Source organism: Eublepharis macularius, chromosome 3, assembly GCF_028583425.1.
Source record: "Eublepharis macularius isolate TG4126 chromosome 3, MPM_Emac_v1.0, whole genome shotgun sequence".
Classification (NCBI taxonomy): domain Eukaryota; kingdom Metazoa; phylum Chordata; class Lepidosauria; order Squamata; family Eublepharidae; genus Eublepharis; species Eublepharis macularius.
Window position 1 is genome coordinate 143,414,411 of NC_072792.1, and position 21,587 is coordinate 143,435,997.

Consider the following 21,587-nt stretch of genomic DNA (forward strand, 5'->3'; position numbering starts at 1 on the left):
TAGAAAGGATGGCTGTGATTACTAAGAGCCAGTGAAGTGATGGTATCACTCTACTCTGCTCTGGTTAGACCTCACTTAGAGTACTGTGTTTAGTTTTGGGCACCACATTTTTAGAAAGATATAGGCAAGCTGGAACATGTCCAGAGGGTGGTAACGAAGATGGTGAAGTGTCTGGAGACCAAGATCAACCCACGGGTTGAAATTAAATCAAAAAGAGTTTTTGGCTAAACATTAGAAAGAACTTCCTGACAGTTAGAGCAGTCCCTCGGTGGAACAGGCTTCCTCGGGAGCTGGTGAGTTCTCTTTCTTTGGAAGTTTTTAAGAAGAGGTTAAATGGCCATCTGACAGCAATGCTTATTCTGTGAACCTAGGCAGATCATGAAAGGGAAAGTAGGAAGGGTTACATCAATGCTTAGTTCTTGTGACTAGAGATGGGCATGAACAGCAATACGAACAAAAAAAAGCCATGAACAGTCCCATCTGCTGTTCGCGAACAAGCTGTTCGTGAGGCCCCATTCTAAATGAACAGGTGGTCATTGCAAGCCTCATTCGTTGCTGTCTGTTGCTGTTTGTCAAGCCAGACAGTCTCGTACCTGCAATAAATCCACTTGGCAACTTAGGCAGGGATTATCTGAACTCTGTCTGAACTCCTGCTGTTGCCCTGGAAACCCCAATCTAACCCCAATTTAGCTTGATAGGCAGGTCTTCCTTCCAAGTGTGGACTGGAGCTCTAAATTTGTTACAAGAGGAAAAGACCAAGGGGGAGGGGGGCTCCCAGCTCTGGCTTTCAAGGAGAGACAGCTGCTGTTAGAGAGACAGGGTGAGTGCATTGGAGCTTGATTTTTCTTTGTGTGTGGTGGGATAGGGATCTACCCCTTCAGGTTCCAGTGCTGCTGCCAGGCTCTGGGGCCAAGCTATTATTTATTATTGGTACACTTCCTGCTGCCTGCTCAGGTAGGGTTTCTGGTAGTGGTGCGGTAGGGATCTTAATGGCTGGAGGAGAGCCTGCTGGCCCCCATGAACAACAATGAACATGTTCGTGAACAGGATCATGTTTGTCAACGTTCATTGTTCAGGGATGGCAACAAACAACTAACACCATGTTTGTTTGTTTTTCTGTTTGTGCCCATGTCTACTTGTGGCCCCTTGTTACGTGCCCAGGGTAAAGTCAATCGCAACCTTGGGGTCAGGTAGCAATTTTCACCAGGCCAGTTTGGCTAGGGATCCTGATGGAGTTTTGCCATCTTCTGGGCATGTAGTAAGGGTCACTGTGGGGGGGGGGGGGGAGTTGGGGGGAGGTATTTGGGAATTTCCTGCATTTTGCAGGGGGTTGGACTAGATGACCCTAGAGGTACCTTCAAACCTTGTGATTCTATGATTCTATGAAAGCGTCTTTGGGATTGTCGCCTATATGCATGTGGTCTATATTATTTATTATTTACTTCACTTATACTCTGCATTTCTCCCCAATGGGGACCTAAAATGGTTTACATCATTCTCTTCCCCTCTGTTTTATCCTCACAACTATCCTGTGAGGAATGTTAGGCTGAGAGTATGTGACTGGGCCTAGGTTAGCCAGCAAACTTCCATGGCACAGTGAGGATTTGAACCTGGGTGTCCCAGATCCTAGTCCTGTATTCTAACCATTATACCATACCATCTGGTTCACACTTATGATTCCTCTATACAAACACTGACTGCAGCAGCTGTGAGCTTCGTGGCAGTATGGAAAATTCCGAAGGCTCTTGCACACGGGTTGCTGGCTCCCTATGGACTGGAATCCCAATCATAATTTAGAGAAGTTTATTCACATAGGCAGCATGTTATAACCATCTACAGAAATAGGCAAATCTTCCTATAGACTCAGCTCTGCACTGTAAACCAAGCTCAGGAAGCAAATTTCTAATGCTGCTGTTTCTGCCCCTACCTGAAAAAACAGTGCTGCAACTGCTGCTGCCTTGCCCCACTTCCTGGGCTGCAGTCCTTCTGCATCACCTTTCCCATTAGTGCAGCAAAACTAAATATAGCCCTTGCAGAGTGCATCCTTTCTATCTTTAGCACACCAAAAGCCAGAGTTCAGCATGCAACTCCTGTCAAACAATTAATGAGTCCATGATTCAGGGGTTCAGATATAGAAATGCAGCTAAGAAGGAACCTCATTCTCCACGCATTAGTGGAGGCATCAATGACAGTGGAAGGGCACGCCCAGGGTGGGATGGTGTTATCCATCTCTCTTACAGTAGATCTCGTGGCATTTCTTAATCGAGACTGATGGAGTTCTCTAAAACGTCTTCCCAAGGGGAGGGGGATTCCCAGCTTCACAGCACATGTGATGGGTCTGTCAGGCTGTCGGAGGTTTAAAGTCTGGTTGCCAGAAATACTGAGACAGCTAATAAAATGTGCTTTGTGAAATGAGCATGCATTATGCTGCTCTGATTTGATAGGCTAATTCTCTTTCATGTCACGTATATTTTCATCCTGCTGTTCCTCACAGGGGCTCAGGGCTGCGTACATAGTTCTCCATTTTCTCCTCACAACAACACAACTGTAAGATACATTAGGCTGAGAAAGATTGGCACAAAAATATCCCGTTGAGATGTACAATGAGTAGGAATTTGAACTCAGGTTTTCCTAGTCTGACACTTTAACCACTATAGCACACTATACACCACACTGGTGTTCTGTGGCTCTCTTTAATTGCAAGTACTGGTATTCCTGTCTCAGGCTTGCTACTATTGCCCTCCCCGTCTACATTTGGAATATCCATTACTAGTATCTGTCCCCTGCCTGCCAAGCTTCCAGCACAATAAAGAGGCATTAAAATGGGGCAAATTATGATCATGAACTAGGGCTGGTTTCCCCCCACCATTCTGATTTGTTCTCATCTTGTACAACTGTGGTACAATTAGAGGAAATGCCTCAGACTATGGTCAGTGGTAGAGAATAGAAGCTGACTAGGTTGACTTTGGAACCCTGAACAGGAGTAAGAAATAAAATCCTCCCGGCTAATCAGACCCTTCTTGATGACTGCAGCAGATCCAACAGGCTCTTTCTTACATCCCCTTCCCACTCTGGCACAGTTGTTTAAACCATTGTCTTGAAATCATAGGAGTTAAAAATAAAGCTATTAAGTTTTCTGTTCATCTTCATCATTAACAGCCTGCAGAGCATACAAGGAGTCTTGTGGCTCCTTAAAGATGAACAAATTTATTGAAACATAAGCTGTTTGAGCCCACTTCATTGGATGCATCAAATGAAACCTCAGTTGGCAGATATAGACAGACAGGCAGGCAGGCAGGCAGGCATTAATGGTGATGAAGAGTGGGCTAAAACACCATGAAATGCAAAGGGTATACTTTATGACATTGCTATGCAAATTTCAGATTGCCACCTAGGCCTCTCATTTACCCGCTTGGAGTAGGGAATTACCATCTCTCAGCACCAATTTCTCACCCCTGAGGAACTGAGGAGAGGGAGAAAAAATGGGATTCCTCACTTTCACCCTCTACCCCCCTGCCACCTGGCCAGCGGGGGAGAAGAGCGTGGGAACAGGCCTCTTGGGTGCACTCTGGGGGCAGCACGACAATGTCACTCCTGGGAGGGACACCATTACACTGCCTGAGAACACACGCATGCTTTCCAGCGGGCTGATTTGGGCCCCAAACGTGTCGAATTGGGCCCATTTGAGGCCCAAATCGGTCCATTGTGAAGTGTGCATGTGCTCCTGCACCTGTGCAATGATGTCACCTGGAAGTGACATCATCTGAAGTGACATCATGGTGTGGGCCCATACACACTTTGCACACGCAACAGAAGCATGCTGGAGCCACAAGAATGGTAAGTGCCAGGTACCTAGCCTCCCGCTGGGACAGTAAAGGGACCTGGCAGACCTAGGAGAAAAGCAGGGTATAATTATCTAAATAATTAAGCTGCAATATCTAAATAAATAAGCAATTTAACCCCTAAGACAGGACTGGGCCCTAGAAATGCTTCTCCCAAAAGGACATAACTTGCACACCAAGCCATATCAGGCAGATGGCTCATGCTAGGCCCAAGGGGTTGACCCACACAGTTCCTTCCACCCATTTCAGAGTCGGACTCACATAGAAATTATCTTGTTTTAGGAAGCTCATTTAGCGGGTAAATGGAAGGAGTTAGTGCCATGGCTGCTGACACTGGGCAGTTAGAGACAATGGTCAGTATTCTACCTAAGGTTGGAGAAGACTTCCTTCAATTTAAGCGGCTCTCCTCCAATGGAAGAGCCACATGGTGGTGGAAGCCTTCTTAGGCTGAAGGGAAACCTTCAAACATTGCTTGGGGAAATGGTAAAATACAGGCCAATGCCTATCTATTAGACTGAAACCTCAGTATCTAAGCTGCTGGTGAAAGCTAATCATCCTTCATTCTTCAGCTTCAGTCTGGCAGGATGGAACAGGAAGGAAGATGAGGCGGCGGCAGGCACCACTCAAGGCACAGCTAGTTGCTTGCTTTATTTGCAGTCTCTCACTGAGCCTTGATCCGTGCCACCTATAACCACATGTGCAGTCTAGCTAATACAAGGAACATTTTTTATTTGTCTTCTGGGGAATAAAAGAGAGACTGAACTTCTGTTGGTGGTACATAATCTCTACCCAGCCTTATGTTTTAGTTAACTTCAGTTGTGCCCTCTCAGGTTGGACTGGTACCTCAGCAAGATCATTTGAACAGATGGTGGAGACAATAATCCAAATTAAAATCATGGGCATGGTCATTAAGGGGGATATAAAGGTCAACCCAGATCAACTCTATTGTAGAAAAAAAGACAAGTACTGTCTTGTTAGGAAAAGGCCTCAGGGTTGGATCGTGCCAGCTTTTCAGCTGTTGAAAAAGGAACGAGGGATCCTTTTTGACCACCAGAAAATGCCATGCTGGGGATCATTGGCCCTGCATGGACAAAAGTGATGTGGGGTAGGGGCTATGGTTAGGAGGAGAACTGGGCAGGATCTAGCAAAACAGCTGGATGGATTGAACCCTAAATCTTGAAAAATATTTGGCAAGTCGGCAGTACTGAAAGTATATACAAACTTTACCTGTATGAAGCTCCTGAACCTCCTGCCAAGAGGATCTGGGCACCATCTACATTAAATACCTTCCCTAGTCTCAGCTGAGGCTCAGAGGACAACATGCTGGTCTGCTTAGATAGGGGGGCTTTTGCTGGATTATACTAGTGCTGTACATGGTGGAGCACAGAGAAGAGATGAATTCCCTGAAAATGAAGATGATGAAATGCTAACGTTGAAGCATAGTGCTGAGACTAGTCTTGTGCAATATTCTTTCCTTACCTACAAACACAGAATATATGTTGGATCTGACTGGTAGACTGCCTGGAACTTTCCCAAAGGAACACTTGTCCGACTCATTTAAAAATACCACACAACAGTGGCCTTGAGCAAGTTCAAGTTGGCTATACAGCAAAGCAGTTGTTGAATTTCTCCATCTAGTAATCAAGTCTGATTTTATATGCAGGAAGATTGTTGTAATTTTTTCCTTTGCTCTCTTCTCCATTATTTTTCATTCATCCGGCTGCAAAGCCGCTCAGTTAGACAACTGCTTGGCTGCATGCTTAGCTGTAATGAGCTTTAAATTCACCATCGACTCCGAGCCAGTTTGGGTTGGCATGAACTGGGCTGTATCAAGGCCAGTTCATTAATTTTTCTAAAGTATGTTGTGAACTTTGGGTGAAAGTTACAAAGTACTATGTAGGTGTCAGAAAGCACATAAGGCACACCTCCCCTGTATTTCATAGGCTTTACTTAATGAGTACTTGCTGGTAGGCAAGTTTATACAATGGGTACTCTCAGCATGAGTGGTTAGTGTGCAAACTTCCCCTTTTATCATTACTTCATGTAACAAAACCTCAATGTGAACTGAATGTGCAAACCCAAATCTTAACTCCCAAACTATTTCCTGACAGCTTGACTAGGGCTTTCCCTTGCAAAATTTCCAGCCCCAACTGTTAACTCTTGGCGCAGATTTTCCACTGCTTCCTGCAATCATTTCTGCTGCTGTGAAGTGGGTTATAAATACTACCCACAGTCAGAACTTTTCACTAGCACCAACGGCAGCCTTTTGAAACACCCACTTTGCAGAAGTGTGTGTCTATATAACATGCAAGGCTGAGTTCAGTCTGTCTCTAAGTAAACACTTGAAAACATGATAATTCCAGATGGCTAGTTGTACTAGCCTTTAGCAGCAAAAGAAAAGAGGCGTCCAGGGGAACCTTAAAGGCTAACAGTAAGTATCAGCATGCCATGACCTGGATAGCCCAGGTGAGCCTGTTCTTGTCAAATCTCAGAAGCTAAGCAGGGTCAGCCTTGGTTAGTAATTGGATGAGAGAAGACCAGAGTTGTAGAGGCAGGTAATGTCATACCCACTCTATTAGCCTCTTGCCATGAAAACCCCACCAGGGGTCACCATACGTCAGCTATAACTTGAGGGCACTCTCCACATGTAATCGACTCCACATGTAATAAGCTTATGCTTATTACATGTTTTCTGAGTCAGAGCTCACTTCATCACAAAAATGTATACTGAAGAACCGGATCTGATTCCCCACTCCTCCGCTTGAAGCCAGCTGGGTGACCTTAGCTTAGTCACAGCACTTTCAGAGCTCTCTCAGCCTCATTTACCTCACGGGGTGATTGTTGTGGGGATAACAATATACTTTGTTAACCACTCTGATAGGGTGTTAAGTTGTACTGAAGGGTGGTATATAAATGTAATGTTATTGTTGTATAACTACAACAATAACATTACATTTATATACCACCCTTCAGTACAACTTAACAACTTAATTTCCATTACAATTATTTTGCACACTTTAAAACTTAATTCTGATTTATTGATTTCAATGGGCCTTGCTTTTATTGGGGTTTTGCCTTTTGTTATTCTGAAGTTACACATCAGTTTGCATTAGTAGGAACAGAGAAGTAGCCAACTCTCACATACAACTAAATCAAGAATTCTTCTTCATGCAAAGGCGGGAAGTTTAAATGAGAAGCTGGATGCGTGCAACGTCACACGGCTGTTGCCACCGGCGTCACATTAAACCAGTCCGTAGCTCTCGGCATTCCAGAAGGCTGAAGATCTGCTTTCGTAAGTGCATCCTTTAGAGAGGTTTCATTTTAGAACAAGGACCCAGAGGTCAGAGAGAGATGAGTCCTATAGGCCAAACTGTTAGCCAGTGCAGGATGAGCCAGCTGTTCTTGTCTTAACAATTTTTCCACACTGGTCCAATAAAAGATATCAGTTTACCTAATTTGTATCTCTTTATCTTCTGGAAAGAGCATGGCAATAACTGACAGGAACTGCTTGGGCAGGAAGGGGGGGGGAGGGAGCGCCCTTCTGTTGCCTCCCTCATGAGGCTACTGCTCTGCTCACCATATGCCAGCTGCTGAATGTGAAAGATTCATGACCTGAGTGTTGACACAGTGAGAGGCTGAGAAATTCCCTGACAGCACCAAGCGGCTTGCAGAGCTGTCCTCAGGCTGACCTTCTTTTCCTTCTGTACTTCCACTCTCTGTAACCGGAGGAGGAAGGAGGGCGGAGAGAAGGAGGGGCTGTGATTCATCATCCGGGCTGGCGGTGACTCACATTTTCATCTCCACTAGTCTTAAATATACCAGGTTGTATTAGAGAGCCCTGGGGATGTGGGAGTCTTTTCTTCTTTTTGATTTAAATACAGGAAGGGCAATCTGGTAGTCTGAAAGGCTCAGGCCGTCTTATGCTCTCCTGACCTACTGAACATATAAAAGCTATTTTATGTGTTTGTTTATAGGCCACTGTTACATGACAATGACCCACAATGCAACTTACATCCTGGTAAAATATATACAACACTTAAAATCAGCATAAAACAGGCAGGACTAAGAATATGCATTTAAAACAAAACAAAAACTATGCAATAAAGCAGCAGCTGCTTGCCTCCTCAAAGGAGCTACCTATGGAAATGTTTTAATCTGTAGTCTAAAATGCAGCAAAGAGGGAAGCAGGCAAGTCTCCCTTGGGAGAGAGTGCCACAGCTTAGGGGCCATGACTGGGAAGGTCCCACGGTGCCTCCACAGAGCAGGTACACAGAGCAGGGTACACAGAGCAGGGTGTGTCTAGGAGCATCTGTCTGAGGACTCAGATCAAGGTCTTTCCTGCTATCTGAAATGCTTTTGAGTGGCAATGCCAGAGACGGACCCTGGCCTCCTCTAAGTGCACTGCAAAGCACGTGCTCTGTCTGACCCCCTCTCAATAGCATGTCTTCTTCTGATTACCAAGTGCAGGTTCTGCTGCCTGGGATCTGGAACAATATTGCTTGAGACCAATGAGACTTTCCTACACAAAGTCCTAGTCCCAGTCCAAGAGGAACGGCGGACTATGCAGAAGACACACAATATGGAACTCAACAAGAAGTCCGGCCAACTGGAACCGGATGGGAACCAGGACGTAGAATGCAGCTCAGAGAAGCAGAGGCCAGGGCAACTTCTCATGTCCCTGGAACAGCAGGTGGCTGAAAAAGAATCAACTGAGAAATCTTCAGACAAGCCAGGAACCTGAGCTGGAGATTGCCATTTTCTTGTTAGAGCGGAAGTTGGCAGAAAGAGTAATTGCCCAAGGCCCTCCTGACCACATAACCCCAGGAGAAGAGCTCTCTGCCAAACAAGGGCCACAGAGACCCCCGGGAACAGGTTTTTGCTGTAATGTTGCTCTGCTCCTGCAGAACCATCTGATTCAAAGCAGCACTGGGGAAAAAAAGATGCAGGAAAACAGAACTTTTTAAAGGAGAATGCACTGGACACGTTCTGGTATCCATCCTGGTAAAGAGAGCCTTTTCTTATGACTAAAAACAAGCAAACACAAATCAAAAAAGTGTGCTGAGGCCACATTTATATGCACAGGCAATCCTTTGCTCCCACTCAGGCAGAAGTTCAACTCCTTTGTCAGCCGAAACAGCCAGAAACAGAACAATTTTATTTGCCATGGAAATAGGTCTTCTTGGGCTCCTCATTGACTCCTATGCAAGCAGATTTATTCATAGAAACAATTTTGTTGCAGTAGTTTTATGTCAGTAGAGAAGATGTGGTCTAGGTCTGGAAGGGATAAGATTCCAGCTGACCACTGCCATTCCCTGCCATCACCCCAGTTATGCCCCCTTCCCCTTTTCTTACACCACCCATGTTCCTTTCCACACAATGACCTTTTTGTGCTGATGAGCATCACTCTTACACAATTGGCTACACAATTATAACTGTGAGACCCAGCAGTTTTTTAACTCCCTGCTATATTAATAACAACTACACTTATATACCACTCTTTGAGACAGATTAGTGTCCCACTCAGAGTGGTAAACAGAGTCAGTGTTATTATTATCACCCCTACAATAAAGATGTGGAACTGGGGCTGAGAGGAGTGGCTCACCCAAGCCACCTGCTGAGCTCATGGCAGTAGTGGGATTTGAACTCATAGAGTGCTGATTTGTAGTCCAACCACTCAACCACTATGCTAGTCCTATCACTATGTAATGTCCACATCTAAGGCAAAAGAAGGAGTATCTTTAGATAGATAATGTGTCTTGAAGTTGTAACTGACTCAGGGTTACCCCATTGACAGGGTGGGCATTCCAGGCAAGAGACAAGCAGAGGTGGTTTGCCATTGCCTTCTCCTGCGGAACAACTTCAGTCATCCTTTGTGATCGACCTTCCAAGTACTGACCCTGTTTAGCTGCCAAGCCCTAATGAGCTTGGGCTAAGCTGGGCTATTCAGGCTGCTAGGGAGTATCTTTACTCAGAGGTGAGTAAAGATACTATTCTGTTCAGTGCCATTTATTTATAAAAGTTTTATAGATTGTTTTTCGAACTCCCTAGAAAGTATGCTTAGCATCTCCATTTTCAATCAATGGTTTTCCCATTTAAAGCTGCTCCTACTTTTCCTGGCATTATTGAAATCAGCACTAATCAATTAATGAACCAATTTCCTGAACTGATTTCTTCCTGGCCATGGCAGGCTAACTAGGAAATTTCCTGAAAATCCCATCATTCCCTTGTTCTGTTTTTTGCTTAATCAATGTAATTGTGCTTTTGGTTTTGTTTTTTTAATATTAGTGAGTGAAAAGAAGAAGGTGAGTTTTTTTCTTTTAAAAAAGTAAGAAACCCAAACAATAAAGGGAACAAACTAAGACTGCATTGGGAGACGGAGAGTTAGGCCTGTTTGAGTGCATTATTCTGCAGTCAACTGAGGGCCCGAACTGCAGCAGGATTTTGATCCACTGAAGTTTCCAGACAGTCCTAGCATGTACAGTGCCTTGCCCTTTTGTCATAGTTCTTGCAGTGGGCTAAGCTGAGTGTGTTGCTCTGCTTTCTGACTGTGCAATGGGAAGTCAAGTTTCTGGTGGGCTCCTCCTTAACTGCAATGAGGAGCAGTGGGATGGGGCTACTTTGTTTTGCTTTTGGCAACCAATTACTCCTCAATTTCCTTTCTGAGCTTGGAGCCACAGGCAGTAGATGGATACTGCGGCTGGACAAAAACAACGGCAGAGAAGATGAGGCACCTTGAGGGGAGACTAGACAGCCATTTGCAAAGGGAAGTTAACATAAAGCAACTTATTTTTAAAAAGGAGCCAGAAGCTAGAAAGGAACAGAAACAAAATGAAACTGAGAAAATGCTAAATGAAGTTCGCTGTAAACTAATGTAGGAAGGGATCATGCCATTGCCAAACAGTTGTTCAGTGGGGAAGGGAGAAACCCAAATGAATCAGTAACACTTTGCCAGTCTACAGTACACTGATGGAAAGCAGTAGCATTTGAAACCAGAACAATTGCCACAAATCATATCTTTAGATACTTCTGAAATGGTATACGGAGGATGAAACAGTTAAAATCCAGATGGTGAAGTGGGCAATAAACTTTCATAAAGAAATAACAATGGAGGCGTGGGAACACCTGTGGAAAAATACACTGAAGATTTCAACTTGTACGAATATTAAAGAGAATGTATATAAAATGATCTACAGATGGTACTTAACACCAAAGAAAATTGCGCTAGGGAATACGAATATGTCAGACAAATGCTGGAAATGCAAAAAGCATGAAGGATCATTGTACCATATGTGGTGGACTTGTGAAGTAGCTAAGCAATACTGGGGAGATATAACTGAAGTAATTAATGAGATTTTACAAATTCAAATAAATAAGAACCCAGAATTGTTGCTACTGAACTTGGGGATGGAAGCTGTTCCAATGCAGTATAGAACATTGCTATTTTACATGACTACAGCGGCAAGACTTTTGTATGCGCAGAAGTGGAAAGTACAAGAAATACCAACCGTAGAAGACTGGATTTACAAATTGCTGTACATGGCAGAAATGGACAAAATGACAAGGAAGCTTAAAGATCTTGACCTAGGACAATATATTGCTGATTGGGGGAAACTGAAACAATATTTAGAGAAAAAATGGGATGTGAAAGGAGAACTGTGGCAGTTTGAGAATTTCTAAAGGGCGGTGTTGTAAATGGAGGAGAGAAGTGACTTTACTATTAAGGGGGAAATTTAATTATAACAATCTAAGCTAATTTTATGATTAAGAAAATTTGATTTAGAATATATAGTTTAACAAAGGAAAAGTAAAATTGATATATCAGAAAATTTATACTATATACTATATATAATATATTATGATGTATGGTGTTAGTATATCACATTGCATACTATATTGGGATGTTATGATATGCTATATTATAATGCATGCTATGCTATACTGTATGGAATAGTATACAACAAATACTATATTGATAGTATATTTGATAGAGAATATGCATAAAAGAATTAGAACATGTTTAGAGTAAGAGATATTATGATCTATGTGTTGCAGATAAATATATGGTATGTTATATTACAATGCATGCTATGCTATATTGGATGGTATAGTATATAACAAATACTATATTGATAGTATATTTGATAGAATATATGCATAAAAGAATTAGAATATGCTTAGAGTAAGAGATATTATGATCTATGTATTGCAGGAAAATATAAGTGAAATAGAATTAAGCAATAAAAGGGGGTAAGGGTTGGAAAGCTGTTGGAAGTCAATAGGGAGGGGGGAGGAAAAGGGTGGGGAACAGAACTAATTAGATATGAAGGGAACGTATGTATCAAATTTGAAAATTCAAACTCACCAATAAAAATTAAAAAAAGAAAAGAAAGATTAGAGGAAACCCCAGAAAACATGGGATTGCAAAGGTTTGCCAGCAGTATCATCTAGATTCTGTTATCAATAAGTAAATAAATTCTGAGATGGGGTGCAGGAGAGAAGCCTTATTACAGGAGATAGTGGTCTGTAGTGGTTGCATTTACAAAAAACAAGCTAGCTGAAAAGTATTATCTCACACTGGAGTTGTGCACCAGAGGAATGTTCTGATACAAAGACAGGTTTTAGTTTTGATTTTAGGAGGAGTTGTAGTGTTTTTATTACTGGTTTTAATATTTTTACTGGTTTATCTTAAGTGTGTTTTAGGATACTTTTGATAGCTTTTTTATTTTAGTGATTGAAGGCTGTCTTGAGCACCCAGACATAAAGGACACTAATATTTTAAACAAGTCAATAACCCCTAAGCTGCACTTTTAGAGCTACAATTCCCATTTTCTGGGGGACAGGAATGACTGTTAAATCAATTTAAATCAGTAGTACAGATATGTCCCAAGAATAAATTTAAACATTGGTAATTTGAGTGCTGTACATAGTGACTAACTGAAGCAGCTGGCATGCCAAAGAATTACTCGTGTCCTTCTTTCATCCTCTGCAATGTGCATTTTCAAAGTTGCAATATCAGGGTTGACAAAAACCCAAACAACTCTAGCAGTCACATATCCGACACCAGACAACCATCAACAGTTTTTAGGCCAGGTGCCATGGATTGGGACTGTGGCACACAGGGAGAAGGAGGTAAAGACTTCCCCATCATTTTCCCTGACCTGAAACAATTCTGAAGCTGCTATTTTCCTCACTGCAGAAACTTATGTGTAGCTAACAATGCACAAATATTTCTCAGTTGGGCAAATATCCTTTCCCCAGGGCTCATTACAGGGCCAAAAAATGATGACTGGGGGATGGGGGCTAGGGCCCCTTCTCCCTGTGTGCCAGGCCCCCATGTACTTGGGTACTGAATTCCCAGTATAGAACTCCAGACACTCCTATCCTTTCCCCAATCCTTTAAAAATTCACTTTCAACTTTCTTGTCATTTTATCCATCTCCGCCATGTACAACAGTTTTTGAATCCAATCTTCAATTTCTGGTATCTCTTCTTGCTTCCAATACTGTGCATATAATAATCTTGCTGCCACCATCATATAAAATAGCAGTTTCCTGTCCTTTACATTGACCTTTTCCATATTCGGTCCTAACAGTAGCAGTTCAGGGCTCTTCAACAATTTACTTTTCATAATTAATGACATTTCTGCATAAATCCTAGACCAAAAAAGTTTGGCTTTTTCACACGTCCACCACATATGGTAAAAAGAACCTTCATGTTTTTTACATTTCCAGCATTTGTTTGACATGGCATTACCTACATTTGCTAATTTTTTCGGTGTTAAATACCACCTATACATCATCTTATACCCATTCTCTCTTAGATTTACACATGTAGATATTTTCAGTGTATTTTTTCACAAATATTCCCATGCCTCCATTGTAATTTCTTTATTAAAGTTAACTGCCCATTTCACCATTTGAGTTTTAACCATCTCATCCTCTGTATACCATTTCAATAGGAGTTTGTGCATTGCTCCAAGAATTTCCCATCCTGGAGTTGGCAACCCTAACTTGGTCATCTTGTAGTGCAGTAGGCAGTGCAGCAACAGAAGAGGAGGAGCAGAGAAGGGTGGCTAGGAGTGGCCAAATCAAATATGCATGGAGAGTTTTAGGCTTGAGGTGTGAGATTGGGGTGAAAAAGAACAGCCTGATAAAAAACAACAAACCGGAGATTGCTGAAAACTGTGGAGGAGAAGGCTGGAGCAGGCTCTCTACAGGAGATTACTAGCTAAAGCAACAGTGGAAGCATGTGGCAGCTGCTGCAGTGAAGCAGGGCAGAAGGCCAGGCAAAATGGACAAGGAGGGCCTTCTGGCTCATGGGCTGCAGATCTCCCTCTCTCTTTCATGCGTGCATGTGTATGTATGTGGGAGAGAGGGAGGGAGAGGGGAGTATTTCAGTTTGTAGAAGAGGGTTACATTACTGCTGTGTAGTCTGTGAGAGTGTGCCCTGTATACAGCCCTTCCCTTTAGAACTGGACATCCCTGGTGTGATATCACTGCGATCTGTGTCGTTGGACACAGATGGGCAGACTTCAATCAGGCATTTTGATATGCTTCAATGAGCCTTTCTTGTGAGCTTGTGTGGAGGTTCTAGGATTGCCAACATGCCTGGAGAAGAATATCCTGTGTCTTTAATAGAGGCTTGATGTGTGGAAATGGGCAATTGAAGCTTTTTGTGGCATCGAGGTAATTAACATCATCTGGTAAAGTATACATCATTAAGCCTTAATGAAAGGGACAGGACATGTTTTTTTCCAGGCAGTTGGCAACCCCTTGAGGTACTCCTACATAACTGCATACTGCACTAGTCATGTAAAAACAAACTTGCTTAAATAGTCTTGCAGACCAAAAGCAACTTTGAGCTTTAAAGCTTGCTGCTCAAAGCATCCCTAAGAGACATGGCTAGCATTAAGTGTCCTCTAAAAGATCTGGACCCTGCCAGTGCTCCTACTGCCAAATGCTTAAGAGGCTGCCAAAAGCCTTGTGTCTTTTGGCATAGCCATGCAGTGGACTGAAATAGCTGGAGACCTTTCTGTGGCCAGAAGCAAGTCCCCGTTTCTAAATCTGAAGGTAAAGCTGTAAACAACAGGCAGATCAATTGCAAGTATATAGAAAGACATAATCTCTCCCTTGGAATTTATCACAGAGAGATTCATTCTTTATTTCTAAACTAGGAGAGAATCATCTGGGTGCAACTTATTTTGCACTAACAATCACAATAATTTCCAATGGCACATGTCACCATTTCCAACCTAGTGGTATCAAGCGATGCTTAGCGTGCGAATGCTGGTAAATATGGCGAACAAGACATTGCAGCCGGAATGCAGGAAACAGTCATATTTAATTCTAATTATTCATCTTAGAAATATGGCTGTTTAATTGGAAACATGTTATTGCAGACACACATTTTATTTCCATGTAAACAGTTTTTTAAGAGGCCTGTTTGTCACTGTTCCTCCCTTTGTTGTCATGGGCTCCAGTTACTCATCCTCACAAAGAAACCTAACTCCCTGCATGTCCTCAGGGGGGAGGGAGGTAACTTCTCTCACAGAAGAAAATGTCATGAGTGGTATTTCTAAGCGAGTACAGTCATTAAGACTTTGACATGCATATAGCCAACTGGTGTGACACTGACAAAAATATTATGTGTGTGTCCCTTCTGCAAGTGACTGTTGAGAGCCCTAATATTTACACATTAGTTTGCTTTGCCAGTCCTTACGAACTCTTCTATAAGAGTTCTCAAAGACTTTAAGTATTTTGCTACGTTTCCATGTTAGTTTGATCCCCTTAAGTAGGAAGCCCCTGTTTCTGCGGGTACACGACCATCTGTAAAAAGACACAGATTCTAAGATGTTACTGATACGGATTGTGGTTCACTGGAAGACACTTTTACACAATACACTATGAAAGCCAACTGCGATCTGAATCAGATGCATGGCACATCACTACAGGCATGAACTCCCAGAAAGATGTATATGGCTACAGCAGATAATATGAGATACAAAAACAGCCAGTACATATGGATATAGGACGTAAGTCTAAATTGCAGTTCCAAACCAGTTCCCAGTAGGGAACACACCAGGCAGTGGAGAGATGAACCATAAACCACCATGCATTGCAAATACACTTGAAACAAAAGGTTGCAAACATGAGAACAAGATTAACTCATGTTAGCCAGTCTGAATATTAAAACACTCATTGCCACCCTGCCACTCTTCTGCCTTTCTAGTTATAGTTCAGTTTCTTAGCAAGCAAGCGGTTGCAGTTTCATAGCTACCTGCCCAATGAGCTAGGAAGGTTCAAGAGAAAAGACCCTTGCAGGTTTGGTGGGCTTCTTGATCTTTGGATATGTTGCTTAGTTCATATCAGTAATATCTTGGGAGTCCTGTGTCTTTCTCCTAAAGTTTGCATACCCTCTGGGGTGATATATAGGACAAATATAGCATGCAATTTGGGTGCAACCCTCCCTCTGCAAGATCAATGCCTATGTGCTCAAGTGCAATTTGCACTTGAGCACATAGTCATCCTGTCTTTGCCTGAGATAGTTTGTTTTCTCTGGGAGTGCAGGTTCCTTCTACTACTTTGCAAATCTCACAGCTGCTATGTGACAGACTTGTGTGAGATAAAGTGTGATTTGATGGCTATTTTTTGCAAGCATGTGGAAGTATTGCTATTAGCTAGCCCGTGAGGTTTTTCCCAGTCCTTTTTAATGCTAGTGTAAATCTGTCTGTAGTATGAATTTTGTGTTCTGTGTAAGTACGCTACTATCACTGACCATGGGTTACTGTAATTATTTGCAGTGCGTGCAAATACTGAATTCTTCAGTATTACTCATACTGAGTACACGCACATCGATAGATTGCCTGTCTCTGTTACTCATTACAGCATGCACATATTTAAACTTATTTCCAACAAGCTCAATTATTTCAATATTTTCCCACCGAGCACAGAATCGGATGGCTTCTTTAGAGTGCCAGAAGCAAGCTTCTGCACTCATCACGTATATCAGCCCGCTGTTCTTGGGGTGCCAAATGCTTATTTATGCTTGCCCTACAAGACTGCCTGCCTGCTAAATGTGCCAGAGACCTACTTCAGCTCATTCTGCAAGCAAGAATTTTGACTACCCATAAAACTGAGACCCTCTGTCCTGCCTATCAGAAATGTGAACGGTGTGATGATCCCTTCTGTGAGGGATGCTATTCCTGAACATTTGATCTAAATGTAATAATAAGTAAAGATGTTACAGCAACAAATGTCCCCCCCCCCCGTGGAAACTAATGGAGAAAAAAGAACGTTCATGCAAAAAATGGATGAAACGGAATCCAACGAAAGTTTAGAAACAAAAACCAAACAAAAATGAAAACGATATACCCATCACCAGCAAAGAAGACACAAGTCTGGGTGCCAAGATGGAGCCGTGGGAGAACTCAAAGAGCAGGCTGTTTGCTTTTGAGAAAACTCCTCCCCACCCTCGTTCAACACTTATATTTTTTAAAAAATAAGCAAACATCACAAAACAGCAGAAGGATTCAGTACTCACAATGAAACTGTCCTTGTAAAAAGCTGCCCTGAAACTTCTACTACTGAGAGGAGTGTGCAATGCTGTGTTTAAAAGCAGCAACTCAGTCTGCAGTCTTTCCCTTGACAGAAGAATTTAGCAAAGTTTTTTTAAGAATATTGAACATAAAAATAGCTGAAAAGAAAAAAATATCAAACACTGTCCTGCAAAAGACTTTGTTTGTTGCACTTAAGCCATAAATAAAATGCAGCACACAAAGGTGTCTCCAGCTGCAACTGTGGCTCTTTTACCAAATGCAACATTTTGGTTTTTTGTTTAAATAAAGGTTCACACCATAGAAGAAACACACACAAATTAATAATAGTTTAGCTCAGTGGTTAATCTTGAACATTTTCTGTCGCAAACTGCTTGTCAGCTAGTGGAGATCACAGAGGTGATAACGCCAAGCTGAGGAGAGCCTAGCAGCCTCTGAACATATTTCACACTTGGCTAATTCATAACTCACAGAATAATTTTTCGATTATACCCTTCTGTAGTCAAGGTCTCTGAACTGGCACTCTCCAAAGGAAATCTAAGCCAAGTATTAAATTCTTTTTTCTAAACATCTGCAGCAGCAACAAAGGACAAAAGTGACATACCCAGCAAGAGGACATCAAAGAATAATGGCTCACTAGAGCCATCCAATAAAGACAATGCCAAGGTTACCAACCTCCAGTCCCCCAGAATTACAACTGATATCCGGATTACAGAGATCAGTTCCCTGGGAGAAAGTGGATTCTATGGCATTAGAGGGTGCCTCCCCTCCCCAAACCCCAGGCTAGTACCTGTCACTCCTTGACCTGGATTACCCAGGCTAGCCTGATCTTATCAGATCTTGGAAGCTAAGCAGGGTCAACCCAAGTTGTACTTGGGTGGAAGAACAACGAGGAAGCCCGCAGTCACTACTAGAGATGGGCACGAACCGCATTACGAACTTCAAAAACCCACGAAATTGGCAATCGTGCTGAGGCGGAACGGGCGCTGGCTCTCAGTCCGGGCAACTGAGCCGCTGTCAGTGGCCTGCTAGCCCCGCTATCCGCCTCCCACCGTCCCTGGTGGGCGTGGCTCACCCTCTTCGTCGCTGCCACCACTCACTGATTTGTACACCGCCTGACTGAGGGGCAGTGAGACCCCTCTGGCTGAATTTCCCTACTGGGAAGTGAATTCCCCAATCTTTGGGTGGGCCCTGGAGAATTGGCAACCCACCAAGGTCTGGCCTGATCAGGTTCTCCTGGGCTCCCTCCCTTCCTGTAGCGTGCCAAGTGGGGGAGCTTACGTAGTCAGAGCACCACAAGGTTCTTTATATTCAAAAAAGTATAATTTATTAACTATATACAGAGCACTATATACAAAGCAGGTAAAGGCACATCACATAGGGGTAGACCCCCCCTGTTCAGAACTCATAGGGCAGAAAATCAAACTGAAGAGAACCGCCGTCTGCTTTCCCTATGACACTGTTCCCTACTCTACCTTAAGGGGCTGGTGGCCTGAGGGAAAGTTCACCTTTTATTTCCTTTCTGCTGCCTCCCGCCCTCCACATTTAGAGCCTAGGCAACCGGGTTTCACCCAGCAACAGGAGCCTCTCCTTCTTCAACCAAGAAGGGTGACTCTCTTTATTCCCTTTCTGCTGCCTCCCAGGCCCTCCACACTTAGGGCCTACGTACCCGGGTTTCACCCAGCAGCAGGAGCCTCTCCTTCTTCAACCAAGAAGGAGCCTAACTGACTTTTTCCCCTTAGGATCGGCTAAGTCTCTCAATTCCGGCTCCACCCCTTATTTTTCCTGCACTTTCTTGGCCCGGAGCAGCTGGCAGTTGTAGTCCAGGAAGAAGGGTGTCCCACACCAAGACTCCTGCAGGCCCCTCCCTGGCCCCACAGCCCATCAAACCTCAGGGGGAACATTTTTCTCTTTAAAACAGATTAACAGCAACTGGCACTCATTTCACCCCTGGTAACCATTTCGTTACACGTGCGATCGCAATCTGGCGGTTTGTGATTGTCCACGGCAAATGAACCAGCGTTCGGGAGACGCCTGGTTCGGTGCGTTCAGCCGCGGTTCGGGAAGCCAGACAGTCAGGCGCCAGCAATCAATTCCCCTGGCAACAGAACCGGGGGAATGCCTGAACTCTGTCTGCGCTCCTTCTGTCACCCTGGAAACCCGAAGGGAAACCCAGCTTACCTTGATCGGCAGGTCTTCCTTCCAACCATGGAGCTGCAAAGCGGTTACAAGTTGGGAGAAAACACCCAGGGGAGGGAGGGGGAAGGTGGTGTTCTGTAGCCACGGGCACTCCAATCTCATCCCTGCAAACCCTGATAAGCAGCTCTGACAGCCAAACACAGACCTCCTGCGTTGCTCAATGGGACCTGTGCTTATAAATAGACGTGGGCTCCCAGGCTGGGTTTCACTTTCAGCGAGTAGTGGAGTGGGACAGAGCTCTTGCTTGCCACTTGCTAGCCTTTGGGGAGAGAGACTGAGAGCCTTGCTACAAGTGACATTTTACACGTGAAGGATAAAGGATCATTTTCGCAAGTCTTTCTGGGAACTGAAGTTCCTCTCCCCTACCCCTTTTCCTTTTGTTCCTTCCCCTCGCTGCCTGAAGAGACAAAGAAAGCCTGCGGCAACAGCAACTTTTGCAAATTGTTCCTCTAGTCACAAGCCTGCTCTCAATGATCTTTGGGGCAGGCAGCTGCAACTTTCTCAGCTTTCTCCGGAGCATTCCCCCCCGCTGTGCCCCAGCAAGACATTTTGCAAAAGCTGATGTTGCCGTAGGCTCTCTCTGTCTCTTCAAGCAGCAAGGGGAAGGAACAGAAGGAAAAGGGGTGGGGGAGAGGAACTTCAGTTCCCAGAAAGACTTGCGAAAATGATCCTTTATCCTTCACGTGTAAAATGTCACTTGTAGCAAGGCTCTGAGAGTATAATTGAGCTTGGATTTTTGTGGGAGTTTCCTGGGGGGCTTGGATTGGAGAGGGTATAACTCCAAGATCCCTTTTGCAATCTTGTCCAAACTTGGGTGATGGCTGTAGGAGAGCTTGCAAAACATTGCCTGGGAATATGGGCTCTGTAAGTGCCATGAAGGCCGTTCCGCGCCCAACAAACCGCAAACTGCGAACCGATTCGGCAACTGAAAATGTTCGTTGTGGTTCGCGATCTTGGGATTGTTGTCGGCACCAAACCCCGAACTGCTGGTTCATTAAATTTTTTGGGTTCGTGCCCATGTCTAGTCACTATACAGAAGCAGGCAATGGCAAAACCCACCTCTGTTCATCTTTTGCCTTGAAAATCCTATGGGGTCACCATAAGTTGGCTGCAACTTGACAGCCCTTTACACATACACAGTATGGCTGTTTCCCCACATTTTAAAACTAGCGCCCCACTCATGGAACCCTGGTGGCTCCTTTTGTGCGATTTGTGACATCAGTGTTTCCAAAACGGAGGCAGGCAATTATGATTCTGTTTTCATGGCACCACATCAGTCCACTTTAGGACTTGTAGGAAACAAGAGTTTGTGGTGATTCCTAGACCAGACTGTCATCACTCCCAATTTTTCCCTAGAAGGGATAGAATGTTGTTGGCCAATGGCTCCCCTCCATGTCCCTACCTCTCCAGACTTCCACCAGTTGCTTGCCAATGACTAGTAACCCTAGCGTGCACACACACACTGAGGAGTAATATTTATTTATTTCTATACTGCCTCTCCACCACATTTAGTGCTCGAGGCAGTTTACAGCATAGATATACAATACAATATTAAAATAATATAAATACAAACATTAAAACTGGTAATACATTATTAAAATGTAAATACAAAATCAAAAACCAATAACGCAATATAAAACTCTCAAATGATAAGTATTCATTGAGGATGTTTACAATGGTCTTAGAGGGTTGTAACTCTGCTTAGGATTGCACTGTCAGTTATTATTTAAACCAAGAGATTATTGCACTCAGCTGAAGCCTTCCCACCAGGTTTCTGCTGAGGTAGTTAATAACTGCCTCTAAGGATTACTGTAATAATGAATGTGGAATACTTTGCAAAGTGGTATATGAATGTTATGCATTCACATTAAGTAGCTGATGAAAGTTCCTATGCTGCAACAGAAATAGATAAAATGTTTGGATTGTGTGGGCTGTGGCAATTTTTTGCATGTGAAATATTCCAGTAGTTGCTAGGAGGTGAGTCCATTGGGGGGC